This window comes from Fukomys damarensis, unplaced genomic scaffold (genome assembly GCF_012274545.1).
Source record: "Fukomys damarensis isolate Sample0158 unplaced genomic scaffold, DMR_v1.0_HiC HiC_scaffold_5, whole genome shotgun sequence".
In the NCBI taxonomy this organism is placed as follows: Eukaryota; Metazoa; Chordata; class Mammalia; order Rodentia; family Bathyergidae; genus Fukomys; species Fukomys damarensis.
In genome coordinates, this window is record NW_022900917.1 from 62,473,818 (window position 1) to 62,488,743 (window position 14,926).

General features: G+C 41.2%; 1 non-coding gene across 1 annotated transcript; it reads left to right on the forward strand.

The window, feature by feature from the left end:
- The first annotated feature begins 10,799 nt into the window (after window positions 1-10,799).
- On the forward strand, window positions 10,800-10,901 carry LOC117285068. Its single transcript, XR_004516077.1, has one exon. It is a non-coding gene; the product is annotated as a small nucleolar RNA U13 (small nucleolar RNA).
- The last annotated feature ends 4,025 nt before the right edge of the window (window positions 10,902-14,926 follow it).

The following is a 14,926-nucleotide window of genomic DNA, read 5'->3' on the forward strand; positions in this document are numbered from 1 at the left end:
GGGCCACCCTAGGAGCCAACATGGAGGATACGTTCCCTGTAGCTAGAATTGTAAAAGAAGAGAAACTACCACACCTATGTAGGATAAATAGCGGTGATTGATATTATAAACAGGTATCAATCACCTGGGTGCGGGGGGCCAGAGGTCTTAACCCAGCCTTTCCAGGAAATATCCCTGACCTCCATCCTTACTGAAAATCCTTGTAGGCTTGCTATGTGACTTGCTCCCCCATTTGACCCCATTTAATCAATATTACCTGGGTGACTGTACTTGGAATCTTATTGGTTGGTCATGGTTTTGCCCCACCTCACATCCACCTTGTAGTTTTCCATTGGGTCTTACAGTTCTGTCCCACTTTGTACCTACCTTACCACATGGCTTTGCTGTATAAAACATCTTGGAGAAGTGGGGTAAGTGGGCAACCCATTTTCTGATCTTCCTCTGTCTCTCTTAGACAGAAGCTATCTTTCTCACAATACATTTTTCCTACTCTTAAAAAAGAATATTTTTATTCTGATATAGAGTCTTGATAAATTGCCCAGCTTGGTTCTTAAACCTGTGATCCTTCTGCCTCAGCTTCCTGAATAACTCAGATTACACCACCGTGTCCAGTTCCTGCTACTCCCTCGCTGTGCAGTCCTGCCTTCCCATTTAGGCAGGATGAGGAGTTGGGTTCAGGGGACAGGGTGCAGCGCTCACTCCTGAGGCAGTGGCTGCCTTCCTCCTTCCCCTTTCTCACACCTTCTCTCCCACGGGAGACCGAAGAAGGTTTCCACAGGTGGGGGCTGGGAGAGAGGGGCTGAGTTTGATGAGCTGTGGGGAATGGGAGAGAGGAGTTCTGGGCAGCCTTCTGATGGAGAAAGGCTCACTGACTGGGTGGGGGCGTGTTCCACAGGCCCCGGTGACCGTGGTCATCTTACCCATAACCCTCTGTGCTTCTGAGCTTTGGACTGGACCAGTCCCCATCCCAGGGTTTGGCCCCCATTTCTCCCTGCCTGCTGGGAAGTCATCACATAAATGCTTCTGTGTGTGTAGCTCAGGGTGGGAGGACTTCTTCTGCCCAGGGTCTGGCTGAGGAATTGGCTGCTTATTTTGGCTGTTCCTAACACAGGCCTCCTGTCCAGACCTTAAGAAGCCGAGGGAACTAGAGGTGGGAGTTACTGAGTCATGGGTTCTGTCTGGGGGAGGGAGGCCTCACAGAGGTACAGAGGTGCCCCCTCCGTGAAGCAGACTTCCCTCTAGAAGATGGGACTTGTGTTCCTGTGTTCCTTCCCCTGGGGTTACCAGCTCAGGTCAACTAATTCATGAGCGGTCCTGTGGTGTTCTGTGTAAGGGATTAGTGAGCTTGACCTCACGAGGTTGTGGTGATGAATTGAAAACCTGGCACATCTGGCGCGCTCAATAAGCTTGTTTTCCATTGCTTTGTGTGCCTGGAGTTAAGGCTGGGCCAGGTGCACCCCAGGGACGCAGATGTGGAGCAAAGCAGAAGCAAAGCAAAACCGTCTTCCTGCACCCAGAAGCCCCACTTCTCCTGTGTGTTAGCTGGGCCAGAGGACTAGGATGAGGTGGCTTTGTAGGGCCATCGCCTGACCCCCCTCCTTGCCTGGCAGGGCAGACACTACCAGTCATCCCAGTCATTACCTCACCACAGGGCCCGGTCTGCCAGAGCAAGTGAGTGGTGGAACTGCCTGGGTGGAGAGCTCCAGGCTAATTTTAGACCTGGAGCATCCTTGCCAACAGCTGTCTGTGGCTGGGCCCAGGCAGCTGGGCTGGGGTGACCAGGGGAGGTCTCAGTCTCCTTGCTGGAGCCCTAGACATGGCCCTGCAGGTCTGTGCTAGGGCATATTCCTACCTCTGCCTCCACTGCTGAGAAAGCCCTGGACCAGCATTCCTTAGGGTAGAATGTATATGTATGTGTAGGGGCGGGGGACACCAGAGGGAAGAGGCTGAAACCACAACTTTTTAAGAGATTTCCTTTCTCCTTTTTGCATTAAGATGTTTAGATCCTTTCTTTTGTGGTGGTGTGTACCAGTAATCCTCCATACTTGGGAGGCTGAGGCAGGAGGGTTGCAAGTTCAAGTCCTGACAGGGCAATTTAGACCCTGGGTTAAAATGAAAACAGCTGGAGATGTACCTCTGTGTGAAGGACCTGGATTTTATCCCCCATACTGAGGAACAAAAAAAAGTTTTTTCATCCTCTGTTTCCCTTCTCCAGGTGGCTTAGAGACCAGAAAGTATTAATTCAGCACCCTGTAGAAAGGACTGGTGCACTTCCAAGAGAGAGCTGAAGAGACTGTCTTCGAGTTATAAATCACATCCAGCCTCCCCCCACTCAGCCCCAAGTTAATTATCTAACTGCGTGCCTTTTGACCTTTTTCCTATTGACACTCACAGTAAATGGCAAGAAAAGATAATGTATCATACATGGGGGTAGAGAGATGAGGATTCTATGGTCCGAGGGAACCAGCCTAGGTTGCTGCTATTTCAGGCCTTAAGAAGTTGTTGCTTTGGCACATCCCACCTCAAGCCTCCCAGTGAGCCATGATCACCATAGGAGGCACTGATATTCTCCAGTATCATATATAAAAAGCTAATTCCCAGCCCCAGGAAACAGCTCCTAGTTTTTTGGAGACTTAAGCTGGAAGGGAACCCAGAAAGCATTGAGCCTCTCCCCTTCCTCCCTCCCACCCTCTTTACTCAAGGTTAAATAGCCAGGAAGTCAAAAGCCCACTTTTGGTTCTAGTCCTGCTGGGACAGTCATCCCCTCTTGTATCCAACAACATTTATTTATTTGTTTATTTTGAGATGTGGTCTCCCTATGTTGTCCAGGCTGGCCTGAACTCCTGAGCTCAAGTGATCCTCCGTCCTCACCCTCCTGAGTAGCTGGGACCACAGGATGTCCAAAATTTACTGAGTGCTTATAAAGTTGGGTATTCTGTTGACACAAAAATAAAAAAAATAGTTGCTGGAATGCATTTATATTTGGTTAGTTCATGTAGAGCACCTGCCTAGCATGTGCAAAGTCCTGAGTTCCATCCACATCACAAAAAATAACAGAGCAAAGTAACTTAATGGAACAAAGCTTGGGAGCACAGTTACTTGGAGAAGAGAGATAGGGATGTGATAGGAGAGAGATACAAAGTGCTTCAAAGGGATTGATTATGTCTGTTTCATAAGCAGAGTGATGGGTGTTAATCTTTAACCATTCTATATATCATTGAGGTATGTATTTTTTAAAAGTAATTTAAAAATGACATTTACAAACTAGAGGAAGAGGCCTAGATGCAAGAAGGAGCAGAAAACCAAGTCATTTAGTTATTGTAAGACAGGGTGATATGTATGTGTGGTAGCACAGCTGTGAAAACAGCCACCTATGTGTACTTGAAAAATAGGATTTCATTTAATGCAGTGGCCCCACGGGGTGCAGGCACTTTGTATGTTCCCCATTTTATGGGAGATGAAGCAGAGGTGCAGAGAGACGGCTCCCCTTGTTCAGGGTTTCCTGGTGAGCTGTTTTTGTAGTCAGATTTGAGTGCTCACATCTTCATGGGACCCTACTTGGTGGAGGGCAAATGAGCTTGCACAAGAGCTGGCCCTATGCGCCAGCTGGGAGGTGGGGAGACAGGAAAGTTACTTCACCTCTCTAAAATTCTATAAAATGGAACTCATTTCACTTGCTGTTCCTTCAAGCAAATAATTTGAATATAGAAGCCTTGTATCAGCATAAAAGCTGACATTTATGGAAGATGAATCCTGTACTGGTTGCTTTTCATAAGTTAACTCCTTTAATCTTTTCCTCTACCCGCAAGAGCACAAGATCCCAGTTTTGCTGGGCAGGTGAAATCCCTGCTTTTAGCATTCCTGTGTTAACGAGCCTCCCTTCTGCCTTCCCCAACATCTTGGCCTTGACTTTGTCAGTGAGGGTCCCCTGGGCTGAGATGTTAGAGACACAAAGCACCTGTCTGTACCCCATGCCTAGCACCAGAGCTGCTGTTCTCTTGGCACAGGCCGGGCCACAGTTACCTCTGGGGCCATCACCCTCAGCTGAGAAGGCTGAGCTTTTGGAGTCCTTGATCTGTTCCAGTGGTTCTTAGCCTGGCTGCACATTTGAAGTTGAAAGTCTGTAGCTTTCAGAACTCTCCATGCCAAGCTAGGGTGCAGCTCTGTAGTAGAGCACTTGCCTACCATGCACAAGGCCCCCGGTTGAATTCTTAGCACCACAGAAACAAGCAACCCCCCATTAACTGGCCATGTCAAGATGTTACCCCAAGTCAATCAATTCAACTTGAGAGGAAGGGAAGTTAAGCATCAACTTCCAGCTAATTCTAAAGGGCAGCAACAGAGAATGTCAGGGGTACACTTTCTCTTCTTCTGATGGGAAGTTCTAGTACTAAAAAGCAGTGTTATGGCTTCTGTCTAAATGTCCCCCTACAGCCTCATGCAGTCGTAGGTGGGACTTTTTCAGAGGTGGCTGGATCTAGAGTGTGTGTTTGATTGATGGTACAATGTCAGGATTAAGGTTACTAGGATTACAAGTGTGTGATGACTAAATCAGTTCACTGATTGGTTTGGCACCCACCCTAAGCCCTATAGTTTAGACAGGCTATTAAAGGGATAGAAAGAAGCTGCTAAGGTCTCTTGGCTTGCTTGCTTTGTTACCTTCTGCCCGCCATGAACTGTTTCTTTTTTGTGATGCCCCTCTGCCGTGCCACCCTGCCTTGGAGCCAGCCAATTATGGACTGAAACAGCTACAAACTGTGAGTTAAATAAACGTTTCCTCCTTTAACTTTGGGTATTAAGTATTTTGTCTTGGCAATGAAAAAATAACTAAGATAGGCAGGAAGAGAGTCTAGTATTCCCATGCCTTCAGCATTTAATGCATTTTGTGTATTTTCTCTCTTAAAAAAAAAAAAGCAATAAAAACTGGGTGTGATGGCGCGCACCTGTCATCCCAGCACTCGGGAGGCTGAGGCAGGAGGATCACTGTGAGTTCGAGACCAGCCTGAGCTACATAGTGAGTTCCAGGTCAGTCTCAACTACAAAGTGAGACCCTGTCTCAAACCACCCCCCAAAAAAAACTGAGGGTAGGAAAGGGGTTGTAGCTCAGTGTGAAGGCCCTGGGTTCAATCCTGGGTCAACACACACACACACACACACACACACACACACAACGTTCAATGAAGAGATGAGGAAGTATTTTCCTAAGCAATAACCAGAATGCCTCTGGGCCCACATCTGATAATCCAAAGGTTATACCAGGGGCTTGGGAAATGTGCTCCAGCGGTAAAGTACTTACGTAGAATCGTGAGACCCTTGATTTGATCTCAGCACTGCAAACAACGATAACTACCATAAAAACACCAGGAAAGACTGGAAATGGGAAAGAGTTAAGGAGCTAGAGAAGAAAATGAAAGATTAGTGTCGGTAGATGCTAAACTGCCCCCAATAATGGCCCCAGACCTTTCCAGTGTAGCAGTTCTGTGAGCCCAAGTCCAGCCAGTAAACATTTGATTACATGGTGTACGTGGACTGAGGGTGAAGCGTGGCCTACCCAATCAGTATTCCGAGAGGTATGCTGTTCTTACGCAGACAGAATATGCACACAAAAATTGTGCATCCTCTTGACGTGTTGTCCCCAGCGCACAGAAATCCCCTCATAAAAAATGAAATCTACCATAGAAGAGGTGGGGTTTGAACTGGGACTTAATGGTGACGAGGATTTACAGGGAGATGAGGGAGATTGAAGACACAGGGAGCAGGTCAGGATATGCCAGGGGCATGGGGAGGAGGCTGCTGTATCTGCTGGGAAAGGTGGGTAGAGGGCAGAAAGGGGCCCTTACAGTGGGAGGGGCCAGTTCTGGAAAATGGGTACAGCTTCAATAGATATATGAAGGATAAGTGAATTACTTTACCATCCAAATACATGTCCTGCCTCCACTTTGAGCCTGATTTCATGACATTAGGAGTAAGCAAATTCAGGCTCTTGAGGAGGAACGGTATTTATATCCAAGAACAAAAAGATATGGAATACTTAGAATTTGTACTCCCCAGACTACAGTGGGCAAAAAAGAGTGATAGAGCAGTGGCTCTCAACTCTGGCTGTGTATAGACCACTCAGGAAGCTTTAGAAATAACCCAGGTAGGGCCGGGGATTTAGCTCAGTGGTTTGGTGGCCTGCCTCGCAAGCGCAAGGACCCGCGTTCAATCCCCGGTACCAAAAAAACAAACAAACAAAAATAACCCAGGAAATACAAACCTATTTGTTTATCAACATTCATAGAATGGGTCTGTTAAAATGGATGTATTTTATTGTATATAGATGACACTTGAAAAAGTTAGTTTTAAAACAAATCCAAGATGTAAGGAGATTAGAAGTTACCACTCTGACCTAACAATAAGAAAAAAATCTGAACTGAAAAATCAGTTCTTCCAGATCCACCAGAGAGAGAGAAAAACCAAAGGGAAAACTGCACCCCACTCTCCGAGGCTGGTGGATACACAGAATCACAGCGCATTAAAGCAGACATCCACAAGTAGAAACCTGGTTTCCTCTGGAGAAACCAGTGTCCAGATAGGAAAACCCAAACTGTAATTGACAAATCACTGGAGACTCAGTGTGGACAAGTCCAAGAGTTAACAAGGAGACACAGTCATTAGTCCCTCCCACACACCACTGACTGTGGATTGTATCCCTAGGAATTCTACCAAATCTTCCCAGTAAATACTGGAGGAAAATCCTTGTGCTGGGAGCTGGGGAGAGTAAAAGGAAGCATTTTAAACTACACCAGACTGTTCTATTCTTGGCGAGACCTGCCCTTAGGAGAAGTTATTTTACCAGTGCCTAAACTGCTGGCCTAACTTATCTGAGGAAAAAGAAATAACCCACCTCTAGATCCATCTAGTTATTATCCTGTTTCACCTAAAGGGGAGAGACTGAGAAATTTGAAGTTCACAGTCTAGACACAGAAGTTAACCAAAATATTAAGATCTAATCATAGGACTAAATAATGTACCCACCTCTCAAACGTACAACCACATCACTTACACCACAATTCTTTTATTCACTATCATGTCTGCCTTTCAACAAAAGTTACAAGTCATACATACAAAAGGCAAAATCTAAACCAAACCAAATCCAGTTTGAAGAGACTTGAACAAGCATCCAAACAAGATTCAATTATAGCCCAAAGTGTTGGAATTATTAGACCAGGATTTTTTTTTTCAGTGCTGGGGATCAAACCAGGGCCTTGAACATACTAGGGTAGTGCTCTACCTCTGAACTACACCCGAGGTCCCAAACCAGGAATTTAAAAGAAATGTGGGACACATAAAAATCATGTGACATATGCATGATGGGAATACTAAAAGAATAAAGAAAGGATCAGAAGCAATGTCTGAAGCAATAATAACTGTGAATTTTATCAAATTAATGCTAGACAGTAAGGTGTAGACCTATGAAGCTCAGAAAACTCCAAAAAGGATAAATGCAAAAAGCCAAATCAAAACAAAAAACTACACATAGGTATATCATATTAAAACTTCATGCGGGCCAGGGATTTAGCTTAGTGGTTGTGCTGCCTGCCTCACAAGCTCAAGGTATTGAGTTCGATCCCTGGTACCAAAAAAACCAAACCAAAACCAAAACAAACAACAACAACAACAACAAAACTTCATCGTCTGAGGAAAAACTGTTGAAAACACTTTACCTATAGAAAAAGAATGATAGGGATCAATCTAACGTATCTTCAGAAACTGCAAGAAGAGTAGAGTAGAATGTGGAAAAAGATGGAGAGCCAGGGGGTGGGGTGGGATAGACGAACCCCTAACATATAATTTTTCCAAAACTATTGTTCAGAAATGAAGGAGAAGTGAGTATGGTGGTGCATACCTGTAATCCCAGCTACTTGGGAGGCTGAGGCAGGAGGATCTTAAGTTCAAGGCCAGCCCGGGCAGCTTAGCAAGATAAATAAAGAAGTAAATAAATAAATAGGGGCTGGGGAAGTAGCTTAGTGGTAAAGTGTGTGAGGCCTTGGATTAAACCCCCAGTAATATGCAAACACACACACACACACACACACACACACACACACACACACACACACTTTCTCATACAAGTAAAAATTGAGGGAGTTTGTGCTACCAGACCTGCCTTACTAGAGCGGTTAGAAGTTCTTCAGGAAGAAAGAAAATGATGGCAAAAAACATAAAGGAAGAACATTGGAGAATAAATAAAGGTAAAATAAAAACTTACTTTTTTTACTAATTAATCTAAAAGATAAGTTTGTTAAAGATAATAACAATTACTTGATTATATATGTTTTTGTACTTATGTATGCTTCCATATAAAAAATGAATGACAGCAATGATACAGGCATGAGAAGGAGGAATTGGATTTTATTATTGGAAGGTACTCATACTACCTGTATAATGGCACTGAGAGTGAATGTGAATTAGTTTTAAGTGTACTTCACAAACTATAAAAATTAAGAGAAGTATAACTGGTGTATTAACAAAGAATAGAATCATTAAAATGCTCATTTAGGCCATTGTGGTGGTGCACGCTTGTAATCCCAGCATTTCGAGAGGTTGAGGCAGGAGGATTATAAATCTGAGCCCAACACTGGCAATTTAGTGACTTTAGCAAGACCCTGTCTCAAAATATAAAAAATGCTGGGGATGTAGGTCAGTATGCATTGTGAAGGCTGTGGGCTCAACCCTCAATATTGCACAGACAAAACCAGAACACATCCAAAACTCAAGTCAAATCACCAGAGGCTAGGGAGGGCAAAAATAGGGATGAAGAATAAGGGCAACAAATAGAAAACATTATCCTGGCTGTATCATAATTCCTTCAAATGTGAATGGTCTAAATAGACCAATTAAAAAAACAGGTGATAAAAGTGAATTGAAAAAGCCCAACTATATCTTGTCTACGAGAAATCTACTTTAAATATAAAATTAAATGAAAAGGGGTGGAGGAAAAAATCATGCTGACACTAATCAAAGTAGAAGTAGCCGAATTAATTTCAGAGTAGGTTGCAAAGTGAAAAAAGTTACCAAAGATTAAAAAAGGCATTACATAATGATAGGGAGATCAACACTCCAAGAAGACATAGCAGTCCTTAAGGTCCATGTGCCTAACAACAAAGTATCGAAATATATGAGGTAAAAGCTAATAGACTGGCAAGGAGAGACGCATGCATCCACTTTTATAGTTGGAGGCTTCACCAGTCTTTCAGAAATGGAAAGATCCAGCCGGCAAAAAGTCAGTAAAGACATAGCTTAATTCAATAATACCATTAATCAACTGGCTGTAAATGACATCTATAAGCTACTGCATCCAAAAACAACAGAATTGACATTCTTCTCAGGCTCACTTGGAAAATTCACCAAGACAGATGACATTCTGGGCCACAAAACACACCATAACAAATTTAAGAGAGTAGTATTGTTCAGTGTCTACTCTCAGACCACAGTGGAATTCAACTAGGAACCAGTAACAGAAAGATAACTGGAAATCCCTCAAATATGTAGAGATTAAACAACACACTTCCAAAGCACACATGGATTAAGGAAAAAATTTCAGTATACTTAAAATATTAAAATATTTTGAACTAGATGGAAATGAAATTATTATATCATAACTTATATGTGGCAAAAGCAGTGCACAGAGGGAAATTATAACACTGAATGCATGTTATTAGGAAAGAAGAAAGACCTAATGTCAATAATTTAAACTTCCATGTAGGTAACTAGAAAAAGAGAAAATTAAATTCCAAGTAAGGAGAACAAACATTAATCAATGAAATTGAACACAGGGTATCAGAGAAAATCAACAAAAACCAAAAGCTGGTTCCTTAAAAATATAAATAAATAAATAAGCCTCTGAACTGGGATAAGGAAAAGATGACACAAATTACTAGCACCAGAAATATAAGAAGATTCGTCGTTACATATCCCATTGACATTAAGTGGGTAATAAAAGAATATTGTAAACAAGCTCTGTGGCCACAAATAATGATAACCTAGATGCAGTGGACCACTTATTATTTATGATATTGGGAATTGAACTCAGGGCCTTTGCACTGAATCTACATCTCCTAACCTTTTTTCATTTTTTTAAATTTTTGAGACAGGGTTATACTAAGGTCCCTACATTGTCCAATGTGGGCTTGAACTTGTGATTCTCCTGCCTCAGGCTCTAGGGTCTTAGGTTTACAGGTATGATCAACCATGCCTAGGTTGGAGGCACAAGCCAGTGGTGATGTAGCTCAGTGTGAGGCTCTGGCTCAGTACCAAGTCCCGACTTCCCCGCAAAATGGTATTAGGCCCAAATGGGTTTACTGATGAATTCTACCAAACATTAAAGGAAGATATATTGCCAGTTCTCTACAGTAACTTCCAGAAAATATAAACAGAGGGAATACTTTTCTGACTCATTCTGACTCTTGAGATAATGAACATGAATGCAAAAAAACCTCAACAAGGACTGGGGATTTAGCTCAGTGGCACCTTGCCTGCCCTGCAAGCACAAAGTCCTGAATTCAATCCTTGGTACCCCAAAAAACAAAACAAAACAAGACACTTCAACAAAATGTTTAGCAAATTGAATCTAACAATACATAAATATAATTACGTACCATCATTGTTTTCCCTGGGTGTATAAGGCTGATTCAACATTCAAAAATTCAACAAATATAATTTGTCACATCAACATGCTAAGGAATGAAAATCACGTGGTTGGATCAATGGGTCTAGAAAAGATATCTAACAAAATCTGATATACATTCATGATGAAAATCTTTCAGTTCATGAGCATAATGATTAGGTGTTCATGCTGTGTGCATGAGATGTGCCTCCCTCAAACCTTGATATGAAGTCAGCATATTACCCATCTGATGTGAACTTTGAAAAAAATTCTCAATAAACCAGGAACAGAAGGAAAGGAACTTCTTTAACTTTATACAAAAACTCTACAGCTGACATCACACCGAACCTTGAGAATTCTATTCAAAACTTTCTCTGTAAGATCAGGAACAATGAACCCTCTTTATCACTCCTTTGCAAAGTAGAACTAGAAGTCCTAGCTAATGCAAAAGTCAAAAGAAGGAAATAAAAGGCAAGAAGATTGTGAAGGAAGCTTGGTGTAGTTAGTGTACTCTTAGAAATTGAGGCAGGATGATTGCCAGTTTAAGCCCATCCTAGGCAGTTTAGCCACTTTGTGAGAACTTGTCTCAAAATAAAATATTTAAAAAGAGCTGGGGTTATAATTCAATGCAGAGGCTCTGGAATGGGCATGATAATGCCTGTAATCCTAGCTATTTGGGAGACTAAGGCAGGAGGATCATGAGTTCAAGGCCAGCCTGGGCAATTTCATAAGACTGTGCCTTAAAAAATAGTATAACGAGGACTGAGGAGGTAACTAAGTGGGAACTGCTTGTCTGGTATGAGCAAGGCCCTGGGTTCAATCCCCAGTGCCCCTCCCACAAAATTGCTCTTTTTCATGAATGACAAAGTCTATGTAGAAAATCTGAGAAAACCAATAAAAAATTCCAATAAGTAAGCAAGTATATAAGGATGCACAGTAAAAATTAATATACATTAAGATGGCAATTACATTCTTATTCATCTAGCAATGAGCAAGTGGAATTTGAAATTAAAAGCACATTACAGTTTACATCAGTACTCACTAACAATTAAGGACTTAAGTATATGACTAACAAGTTACATATAAGAACGATATGAGCAAACTATAAAACTCTGATGAAGGAATGGATAGAAGACAATATTGTCAAGATGTCAGTTTTCCCTAACTTAATCTATAGAGTTAATGTGATCCCATCCAAAACCTAGTGAGTTACTTTGGAATATCGACAAGCTAATTGTGAAGCCCTGAACAGCTAAAACAGTACTGCAGGAGAACAATCTGACTTCAAAATGTACTATGAAGCTACCATGGTGAAGGCATGATGGTATTGGCAAGTAAATCAATAGACCAAACTGTAGAACTCAGAAATAGTGTCACATAGATATCGTCACCTCATCATGACAAAAGAGCAATGACAACGCCTGGAGAATGTAGTCATTTCAAGAAATGGTGCTGGAACAACTGGGCATCTACATACACAAAAGGTTTACTACTTTTGTATTTGGATTATTGTTGTTTTCCTAGGATCTTGAGGTGCGACTTTAGGTTATTTCAGACCATTTTATTATTTTTATATGCATATTTACAGGTATATAACTTCTTTCTTAGAAATGCTCTCATTGTGTCTGTAGGTTTTGGTATGTTATGCTTACAGTTAAATGTAATTCTAGGATCTTTTTTATTTTTCTGAGGTCCGTTGATTATTCAATAATGTATTATTTAGTCTTCATGTGTTAGCATAGTTTCTGTGGCTTCTTTTGCTGTTGACTTGTAGCTTTATTCAACTATGAGCCAGTAGTAAGCAGGGGATTATTTTAATTCTTTTGGGTTTATTTAAGCATATTTTATGGCCTAAGCTATGGTATATTTAGGAAAAAGTTCTGGGTGCTGCTGAGAAAAACATGGATTCTGTCATTGGTGAATAAAACACTCTAGAAATGTTAAAGCCTTTTATTCAATGGTGTGGTTTAGCTCTTATACTTCTTTGTTCATTTTAAAATTTTGTTGACCTTTCTATTTGTGAGAGTGGAGTATTGGGTTCCACGACTGTGATTGTTTTGGTGTCTGTCTTTCCTTTTATGTTCATTAGTTTTTGTTTTATGAAGTGAGGGGTGGCAATATTCAGCGCATATACATTTACAATCAGTAACTTCCTGTTGAATTGTTCTCTTTACTAGTATGCAGTAGCTGTCTTTATCCCTTCTGATCAGTTTTGGCTTGAAGTCTGCTGTGTTTGAAAATGAGATAGCTACTCCTACTTGCTTTTGGGTTCCAGTTGCATGGAGTAGTAGAAAGAAAGAAACAAAAATGAGAGCAGAGGGCTGGGGATTTAGCTCAGTGGTTCTGCTGCCTGCCTCGCAAGCACAAGGACCCAAGTTCGATCCCCAGTAGCCCCCCCAAAAAAAGAGCAGAAATTAATTAAGTGGAAATAAAAAAGAAATACAAAGAATTAGTGTACCAAAGAGCTTGTTCTTTGAGCCAGGCATGGTGGTACATGCCTGTAATTCCAGCACTTGGGAGGCTGAGACAGGTGGATCATCATAACTTTGAGGCCAAACTGAATCACATAGTGAGACCCTTTCTCAAACAAACAGAGTTGGTTCTTCAGAAGGATCAGCAAGGTTGGTAAACTCCTAGCCAAGCTTACCAAAAGCAGAAAAGAACCCATATCAATGCAATTAGAAATTAAAAACACTAAATCACAATGATGCTGATGAAATCCAGAGGATTATAAGAAACTATTTTGAAGATTTATATTCCAACCTAGAAGAAATGAATAAATTCAGTGACACATATGAATTACCAAAATTGAACCAAGAACAAAACTCCTGAATAGACCAATAACAGGCATTAAAATCAAGGTACTAAGAAAAGCCTAGGACCTGATAGGTTCACTGCAGAATTTTACCAGAATTTCAGAGAAGGTCTAATGCCAATACTTCTCAAACTCTTCCATGAAATTGAAAGGAAAGGAGCACTGCCAGACTCATTCATGGAAGCTATTATCCTAATACCAAAACTGGACAAGGATTTAACAAAAAAAGAAAACTACAGGTCATTCTCCTTAATGAACATAGCTATGAAAATCCCCAATGAGATATTTGCAAACAGAGTACAACAGATCATTATAAAGGTCAAACATGGCCAAGTTGGCTTTATCCCAGTGGTGCAAGGATGGTTCAACATACAGAGATCAATAATGGTAATATATCACATAAATAGAAGTGAGGATAAAAATTATATGATCATCTCAATAGATCAGGAAAAAACCTATGATAAAAATCCAACATGAGCAAGGATTTTCTGAACAGAACCCCAATCACAGAAGAAATAGCAGGAAGAGCCGGGCATGGTGGTGCAAGGCTATAATCCCAGGACTAGAGAGGATGAGGCAGGAGGATCACTGTGAGTTTGAGGTCAGTGTGTGTTACATAGTTCAAGGCAAGCATGAACTACATAGACCCTATCTTAAAAAGCAACAATAAGAAATAGCACAAAGAACCAACAAATGTGTTCACATCAAATTTAAAAGCTTTTGCACAGCAAAGGAAACAACCAGTAGAGTGAAGAGACAATAGAAAGAACAGGAAAAACTTTTTGCTAGGACTAACATCTATAATATATTAAAAAATTGAAAAAATCAGGCCCCCCCAACAAAAGACTCAGTCAAAACATGGACAATAGAAATGAATTTTCTTCTCAAAAGAACAAATATAGCTGGGGATTTAGCTCAGTGTTTCTGCCGCCTGCCTCGCAAGCACAAGGACCCAAGTTCAATTCCTGGCACCAAAATAAAAAATGATTAAAAAAAAAAGAACAAATACAAATGGCCAATAGGTACATGAAAAAAGGGTGAGCATTTGCTCATTAGAGAAATGAAAATCAAAACAACAGAGAGAGATTCCATCTTCCTTTAGTAAGAATGGATATCATCAGGATTCAAAAAACAAAAAGTGCTGGTGAGGTTGTGGGGGGAAAAGGGCGTTCTACCTTGTTGATAGAAATATATACTTGTATAGCCACTATGGAGATCAGTATGGAGATTCTTCAAAAAACTAATAGAAATTTCATTTGACTCAGGTATACATCTTTTGTGGCCTTTCTGAAAGAGTTAAAGATAACTCATTACAGTGATACATGTGTACTCATGCTTATAGCAGCCCAACCCGTAGTAGCTAAATCTTGTAAGTGACCTACTGGCCCACCAACAGAAAAATGGATAAAAAAATGTGATATATATTATATATGCCATGCAATATATGATCATGTACATAATAT